The 9,100-nt window shown below is 43.6% G+C and overlaps 1 long non-coding RNA gene across 1 annotated transcript; it reads right to left on the reverse strand.

The window, feature by feature from the left end:
• Positions 1-3,596: 3,596 nt before the first annotated feature.
• On the reverse strand, positions 3,597-8,660 carry LOC133360599 (uncharacterized). The gene is made up of 4 exons (XR_009757281.1): positions 8,601-8,660; positions 7,409-7,476; positions 4,381-4,888; positions 3,597-4,129 (listed from the first exon to the last, which is right to left on the reverse strand). It is a non-coding gene; the product is annotated as an uncharacterized LOC133360599 (long non-coding RNA).
• Between the last annotated feature and the right edge of the window lie 440 nt (positions 8,661-9,100).

A 9,100-nucleotide genomic window follows, 5' to 3' on the forward strand; every position in this document is an offset into this window, starting at 1 on the left:
CTCACACAGTTTTGTTGCCAGATAAAAGGGTAAAAAAACAATTATAATATTCAACTCATGCCCTAAAACTGGTCATCAACACGAAAAAAAAGACCAATGTAAATGTATTCTTCGGCTACCCCAAACCTGTCTTGAAACCTATGGAGTCAGGGTCGGGTTTGAACCCACAACCTCCTGTATACCAGGCGAGGTAGTTAACATCTCCTAGCCACCGTGTCGCCCCCCCCCCCTAAATGTCGTCTACTACTGCCTCTTCAGGAGCTCTGAGCACACGGAGGTGGCTCCCAGATCTTATGGAAATATTTCCTGAAACGCCTCCTGACAAATATCTCTCCTCCAATCCTCAGCGAATTCCCTGCCCCCCTTCCTCCCTGCTGCTTTCACGCCTAACACGAGCGTGCAAAGACAAAGATCCCCTGTGGAGCCTTAACAGACTGTTGGGGTAAGTGCTGTTAGCGAGTCACACCTATGAAGGTCGGCACGGTACACGAGGGGGTGGGTGGGGAGCATTATGCCCGACCGCCTTTGTCTCCCCAATGGCGATGTTTTTGCACACCGCCCCAGGTACTCATTTGAGGCTGAGTCAACTTAGGGGTGGCCCATGACCGGTTCAGATAATCGCCAATGGTGTTGGTGGCCGTGAGCAGGAATCGAACTCGGGTCGCCGGGTTTATAGAGCAGCGTAGCGCTAACCGCTCCAACTACCGCTCCCCACATGATGCTTACACACAAACATAAGTAAAGAAACTAAAGAAACTATGGCAAATATTCCAATAATACATGCACACACAAAGATTAGTACGGAAACACGAACGCAAGCACAGCGTGCGAGTTATAAGATCTACGTGACCTTCAGAATGTACTGCAAAATGTTCCCCACGTCAGTATTCACTGAAAAGAATGCACCGAGCAGTGTTAAAGTCCAGCGAAATCTGCATCCGTGTTGATTACAACTAGGGGCGCGTTGAGTGCAGCAATACGCACACGTGTGTGCGTGTGCGCGTGTTTTGTATTATTTCAATTGAAGGTAACATTGCTTCGATGCCTTTTCAAAGAATATGTGCGCTCAATTTTTTAAAATTCACAACATACTTCAGCATTTAACACAAAAATTCCGCCACGCGAGAGAAAATAAACAAAATGTATGCATTGTCTATCCTCTTACAATCGGCAGTTTCATATCCTTTTAAAACATGTCTTGATTTAACTACTTCCCCTCTCGGAGGAGCATTGGACCATGCTCAGCTCAATTTCGCAGCCCCAACACAGTGGTGTAAAATTCCACGTTCCAATGTTTGAGACCAAGTCTATCCATAGTAGACCAATGTTGACTTCTCACGATGCAATAATCCTTGTATTTAACTGGATGAATAGTTAAGCTGTGTCAATATCAGCCTGAAGTTGGGAGTCGAGGGCTCAACCACTCTACTGCCCAGATGGAAACAAGAGCATGTGACAACGCACAGAATGTGAGATCCAATTATTTTGCACACACACAATAAATAAACAAAAATCTACTTCAAACTAAATACACTATATCACTCAAACAATTTGTCAGTGTTTTAATTTTTCTAATGTCATCTCGGTGGTGGCGACGCTGGTGGCGGCAGCGACGGGGGTCATCATGATTACGGCAGCAGTTTTTGGATGTTTACAATCTGCGTGACGTTTTGCCAGCAATTACAAATATATTTATCAGACGACAACCAGATTTGGCTGTCGCCTGATGGAGCTAGTTGTAATTTATGGCGAAACATCGTCCTCAGATTGTAAATGTGGATTTGCTCTCCAATACACCGGTGTGCTATACTCGTAGCAGGAAGTTATTTTTCCTCAATTACATTCCTTAAATAATTATAAAATAGAGCAAGTCAAGATCTATAAGTATCTTGGAGTCATCCTGGATTCAAAACTGAATTTTTAAGATCACATTCATTATATTGGTAAAAAGACTAAAAAAAGTTGGTTTTCTTTATCGACACAAGCACTGCTTCCCCCCTATGTTCCGTTTGGAATTGATAAACGCTACCATACTGCCTCTACTTGATTACTGTGACATCGTGTATAAATCAGCTGCAGGGTTTGATGGTACATGTTGTTTATGTCGTTTATTGTGAAAATTCGGTCACAGTTTCTATGATCACTGTTAAATTGCTTTTATGGCTTTTAAGTTGGTGATTTCGAAAAGTTTTTTGGTTTGGCCATGTTTGTTTGTTGTAGTACTGAGTTAGACTGATGGCCTTAATCTAAGTTGTCTTGTGGTTGTTGTTGTTGTTTGACTTGCATTCCACTGGGATTTTTGCACACAGCGTTGGTGTACGGTGCTTTTTCTGGAATATTTTGCTGTTTTCTCCTGGATTTTCTGTTTGCACATAGTCACACTCACTTTAAGATGTTTTCTTGTTCATGTTTTTGTTTTTTTGTTTGTTGTGGTTGCACCCGATTCAAGAGACGAATGGCTCACAGGACTATACCAAATAAATGAAACTGAAATGAAACTGAAAAAACTGAATTGGCAAGTTCTGTTTACATAACAAACCTTACTCAATGGCTGTGTAGGGTTGTGGCGGGTTTAACAACACATTCATATTTACGCGATCTAACCCAAAACACCTATATTATGGATATTGGTTGCGCATGTTAAACTGAAGTTAGACATTGTCCTCGTCAAAGTGGAAAGAGTCAAGATGGTTGCTGTGATAAGATAAACATGTGGACAGGTAAGTCTACTTCTTCTTACGTATGGCTGATGTAGATGCAGAACAACAACTACAATTTCACATTCCGGTGGTCAAGCTAGACAACTACGTCAGGATCACCAGCAGAGCATATCGCTGTAATGTCTTCATCGTATTTGCGTATCGGGGTATTGCATCATTATGTTGTGTACGGTCTGTTCTGGATGACCAGTCGCACACTACTACTGTAGAGAGTTGTATTTAACATTTGTGCATCAGGTTTGTGTGGTGTGTGATTTAGAGTGGACCAGAAAAGTAATGAATTTACCTTGTCAAGATTGGAAAGGAGGTAATGATTCATTTTCTAACCAACACCAATGATGTGTTCACCGGTTATCGCGTTGCATGAATGAATAAAGACTCTTTTGTGACTACATATGTCTTAGCATCTTTGTAAACTCCCTGGCATCAGCTGTCTATATGGAGGCTGCCTGCAACCCCCTCCCCCCTTCCACAACCACTGCCCACTTATTCTGTCTTTTGATCAACTTGACATCAGTCCAAAGATGCCAAGTTTTGTGACCAGAGGAAGAGGCTGGGGCCTAAACAGTAATGGGTGGGGGTGGAGAGTAAACCGGAAAGGGCGGGGCTCAAACAGGAAGGGGCAGGACCTCAAACAGAAGCCCAAATAAGCAACCTAAATTTACACGAGGCCGAAAAACATACAAACCCGCAACTGAAGAAATGAGAGTAAAGTACTTCAAACGTAACATTCACTTTATTTAAGGAAATTAAAGCATATCAATAAGTGTAGCATGCAGCATAAAATCAAATGCAATTGTGTCCACTGGTCAACGAGTATAATGTATGCTATTAAAAAGAAAAAGAAATACCAGATTGGTTAAATAATGTGTGGCTTTCGACATGGAAATATGATATTACTTTGCTAAGCATAGCTTAGTCGATATATCGTCGCTGGATTACAGAAACCGTGAAGCATAGGTATTCGTAGTCAATACACTTATACAGTAACTTAAAGTGTCGTTTCTTTATCATTGCTGGAGACCGTTACGGTGATAATTGAAGTATTAGAGTCATCCATGAATGCCCGGATATGCACATTATGGTTACAATCATCAAATTCAAAGGAATTTCCTGCACAAGTCTTGTTCGCACTGTCATACATTTCTCTCAACGATCGATCATCAACAGTGAAATTGGATGAGCAATTTTCGACAGACACTGAATACTCGTTTTTGTAAAAGAAGGAAAATGGGACGCTGAACATTATGCGCAAGCACTTTGTATTTTTCTCGCCGAAGCTGCAGGCCATGATGCCATAGCAGCCAACCAGAGAGAATTTACTCTTGCGGAATGTGAATATTTCGCTGTGTTTCGGCAAAATGCCCCGGCGTGGAATTCGTACTTCCACTCCATTTTCAATGTGATGCCTGAAGTAGAGAAATAGAACATACAATTAACATCTTGGGATATTTTCAGCAGGTGATGGAAACAACCCCAGAAACAATGCATTCTTCCGTTTTTTATTCATCAGAAGTGAGCAATCGACCAGGTTAAGGATGACCAAATGCTATAAAATGTGCTGGTTTATTGATACAATATAGACCCAGCACGACATATAAAATATATTGCAAGTTATGTGAGACATGAATGTGCAGACAAACAAGTAAAAAATGCTTACTTGACACTTGTGAATGCACCAGGAGTTGAGTTTTCAATGACAACAGCAACTTTTCGCGTAGAGTCTATGTTCCGAAGTCTAATTTTTGCTAACTTCACCATTTCCTCTAAGCTCTTTGCCATGTATGTATTGATCACCGCCACAAAAAATATGTAAACGCTTGTCAAAGCACACAAGATTATTTTGTTATTATAAATCTATGTTTGATCATGAAAAGCTGCAAGCCAATGTACCGGAAAGAGAAAACATTCACTGAGTCATGTAGCAGACAAAATAATCTATTCAAAATAATGACAATGCAATTTACAACGCACTAAATATTTCACAGACACACATTTGCGTGACTCTGAGGCGCGCAAGCCAGGAAAAGAGGTCAAAGGTGGATCCTTTAATCGTCCCTTAAAAGCCGGTGTAAATCGAATGCTGAAAATGTGCAACAGGACGATGGCGTTCCAGGTGGCAGGGGCTACCACGGATACATGATGCTTGACAGTGACGGTCCTGGTCCCTGGTGAAGAGACGCGAAGGTTGTAATTCACACTACAGAGATTAAACACGTAGGCTTTCGCGACCAATATTATTCATAATAAACGTTTTTGGGTTAGATCGCAAATTGCCCGATGATGCTGGATGTAATTAACAGCGAAACGTCGTCCTCAAAAATTTCAACTGTTGTGGATTCACTCTTCAACACACCGGTGGGCTAAAGTAGTGAACTATTTGTCTTTTGTCAACGTGACACTTTTTTGCTGATTGGCCGTGTCGGGTGGTGGAGGGTTACGACACATTTATAAATAACGCGATCTAACCCAAAAACGTTTATTATGACTACAGAGATTCCTTCCATTGAGCTGCAGTGCAGGGTAACTGGAGTGAAGAGAGATACAAAAAATACTTGTTTTTTTCCCATCTTCGGGATATCTCCCATATCCCTTCTCTCTGCTTCGGATGCAGAAAAGCTGCTCCATGACTTAATCTCATCTCGCATAGACATTTTTCGATGTCTGACTACTCCCCTGGCGTGGCTAAGAAAGTGCTCATCAATTTGCAGAATTTTCAGAATGCGGCTGCTAGGGTGTTAATCAGAACAGATTGTTCTTTACTTCATATTACACCCATGTTGGCCTCCCTGCACTGGCTTCCAGTCTCACATAGAATCCAGTTTTAAATCCTATTGTTAGCTCACCAAGCGGTGAACCATCTTGCCCCAGCCTACATTGTTGACATACTGATGAAAAGCGCTACATAAATTGAATTATTATACCAACAGTAGAGGCAGGCGATCTTGTAGCTGAGCCTACGAGGGAATCTAGCTGGGTACGCGGTCCAAACCTTCCCAAATACCCTGGCTGACGGAGGTGTTGTGGCTGGCTGAGAAAAAGCGACAGGCCCACTCCCACCGTCTACAGGATCCCACGTCAGAGAATGAGGAGGCATATCGCAGCCTTTGCTTGGTGGTTTGGAAAGCCGTGTGGCGCTGCAAGGAAGAGTGGTGGTCGCGGGTTGCTGAGGAGATGGAATCTGCCTCAGTAGCCCGTGATCATAATTCACTCTTTAACTTCATCAAAAAAGTAACTTGCAGTGCAACATCTATCACCACCATCCTTAGGGGAAAGAAGGATGATCTGAACTCCGACCCGCAGGAACAGGTTTTCAGATTTGCTGAGCATTTTTGTGATGTCTTGGGGGATGGGAAATCCCTCAACCCAGAAAACACCATGGGGCAAAGTGAGGATGACCCTGCTGAGGCTGTGGTGCCTCATGTAGTGCCAGATGTAGCCAACCCTTGAGTGTCATCTGTTGAGCAATTAATGAAGGTGATCCAGAGTCTGAGACCAGGAAAAGTGCATGGCAGAGATGATCTCCGAAGCGATATTCTGAGAGAGGTCTGGTGTTTGCATGCAGACTGTCCTCTATGGCATCATTATAATAGTCTGGACCACTGGATGGGTTCTGCAGGATTGTAAGGATGCCCTGTTGGTCCCCCTCTTTAAGAAGGGGGACCGCACAGACTGTAACAACTACAGGGGCATATCCCTCCTCAGTGTGCCGGGTGAGGTCTTGGCAAGGATTATTCAACATCGCCTTATCAAGCACTGTAGAGAGAGGCTTGCGGAGCCCCAACATAGTTTCAGGCCAGGGCGGTCCTACATAGGTGCCATATTTTTTGTTTGCTACAGCAGAGCGGTAGGGAATTCCAACAGGACCTACATCTCTGCTGTAATGACCTGGTCAAGCCCTATGATGCCATCAGTAGGCCAGGGCTGTGGGTTGTTCTTCGTGCTTTTGGGGTCTTTGACTGTTCACAATCGTTTGAGGATCTTCATTATGGTGGGCAGGCCCGGGTAAATTTGTGTGGCTGGGAGTCGGAGCCATTCCCTGTTCACGTTGGGGTGCAAAAGCTATGTCCTCTGGCTCCTGCACTATTTAACATGCTCTTCGGCCACGTTCGAGAAGCCTTACATGGCTATACCAGTGTTATTCCTATCTGGTACAGATACAATGGAAGGCTGATCGAAGCCCGGGGGAGATTCAAAGATGGCTCCCTATTGGTCAACCATGCTCAGTGCGTTTAATGATCTGGTGTTTGCGGCTCACAAGAGTTGGAGCATGCCACGAAGAGGTAACGCCTTACAATCTGCCCCACCAAAACTAAGAACCTGCCTGGATATTTTGTATCGTCAAATACTTTTAACTCCCCATGAGTGATTGGGGAGATTGTGTAGAGAGTGGAGACGTTTCCGTACCTGAGTGTAGTGTGCTTATGACCAACTCCGAATCAGGTGAGCGGATTTTTTTTCTCAGCTGCACAACGCTATGTGGAAGCTTTATACCTACTCTTTAGTTATTTCGGTAAAGTCACGCACGTAGAAAATAATAGATCAATACGTTTCGATCGCAACACAAGCAATCGTGACTTTACCGAAATAACTAAAGAGTAAGGATTCTTGCAGTCCCGAAAACTTCAAATCAAGCTTTATATGTACCTGGTCTGTACTTAGCAGTTGTAATCAAATTACGTGCGTACCTTTGTAATGTGGAAGCGAGGTTTTTTTTCCTTTTCAAAAGTGGTATTTTACACCAGCCACCTTAGAACTGAAACGACAAAGATTCTGTGTAAGCTTTATAAAAAATATTTTACAATACAATTCTCTTCTCAAAATAAGCAATTTCCACACGGGTGAGACACATCCAGTGAATAATTGAAATACTACATACTTAATATGGGTTAGAGATGTTCATAGTTTGTTTGCCAACTGCTAGATTAAAGCCTCCCCATACTGTTGGTCAGTGGGGTTGTATGCCCATACTTCACCAGGCTGGTCGGTATGGGTTCGTTGAAAGGGGGTTGGAAGATTGAATATTTTCAAATGATACACTACGAATATGGGAATGTTTATTTAATAAAGTGCAATAAATTATTCACAGACATTAACAATAGCCCCCGTTCGCCACTAAGTAACGGTGACATCCCCACGGCACTTGTGCCAGGCTAGGTGCACCTTAAAGACATGTGAAGTTAAAGGTTCGTTGGCAGGAGGTCACGGGACTGACCCAGATGCCATGGGTTGACTGACTGAGTTGACTGGCTGATGCACCACTTTTCTACTTTTTAAACTCTAAGCGCTCTGCCCATTGTGAGCGTCGCTCCTCCGCCCTCTGTTGTTGCTGGAGGGCGACTGCCTCCAACTGCCCAGTAGCGTCCTTCACGAGCCTCCTCCACAGAGGCCGATCTTGACACCGCTGGTACCAGTCATCGGCAAGTCCAATCAGCTCCACATGTACTGGATCAGCCCCATCCCTTTTTTACAGACATCGCATACTCGTTTTACCTTACCGTGCACACACATTTAGACCGCCAAACAGTATTGCGAAACCAAATACAAATACAACAGTGGAAAATGACATTCCAACCTAATGCTCTGGTTCTTTAAATGCAACCCCCCCTTGTTTATTGCGCCGGGCTTATTATCACCCACCCGAAGTGTGTGCAATGCCTTCTGTTTAAGACTGTTGAAGTGATCCAGTACCTTGGTTTGCAATTGGTCTGTGTGTCTTTAACAAGAATCTGGAGGGGGTTTTTTTTGGCAATTATTCGGCGCTTTAAATAAGATAACATATCGGTGAACCAGACGCATTTAAATTGAAACTCCGCGTTAGCATTCCGAGGTACAATGTCCATGTAAAACGCGTAGTGTGCGTGTAACTTTAAAACTCACCTGCGTGTACGCACGTTGTGGGCAGAGACAACCCCAAGACGTGTTGCTCTCTTCTCTCAGGTGATACGGACAAGTCCTTTGGACGCGCACATTCCACGCTCGTAAAAGGAGGTGCCTGCGCCCATAGTTCCGCCCCTTTACACAGCAGATGGACCAAGTCAGCCAGTTTCGCGAACAATATTATCCACAATCGATGTTTTTCGGGTTCGATCGCATAAATATAAATCTTACTTTTAAACCCGCCACCAACCGACACAGCCAATTACTAAGGTTTGTCACGTAAACAAAACGTGCCAATTCGTTATGAGTTTAGCACACCGGTTGTGTGTTGGAGAGTGAACCCACCCACCACATTTACAATTCGAGCACTATGATGTTTCGCCAGTAATTGCAACCAGCATCATCAGGCGGATAGCCAGAGTTGTGGAGAAATCGTGTTTCGGTCTGAAATAGAGTTATATGTGTAATGTCATTTGTGGGCCAATCAGGTGCGAAGGCCA

The sequence above is a fragment of the Lethenteron reissneri genome, chromosome 69 (genome assembly GCF_015708825.2).
Source record: "Lethenteron reissneri isolate LAM-NWPU_2019-01 chromosome 69, ASM1570882v1, whole genome shotgun sequence".
In the NCBI taxonomy this organism is placed as follows: domain Eukaryota; kingdom Metazoa; phylum Chordata; class Hyperoartia; order Petromyzontiformes; family Petromyzontidae; genus Lethenteron; species Lethenteron reissneri.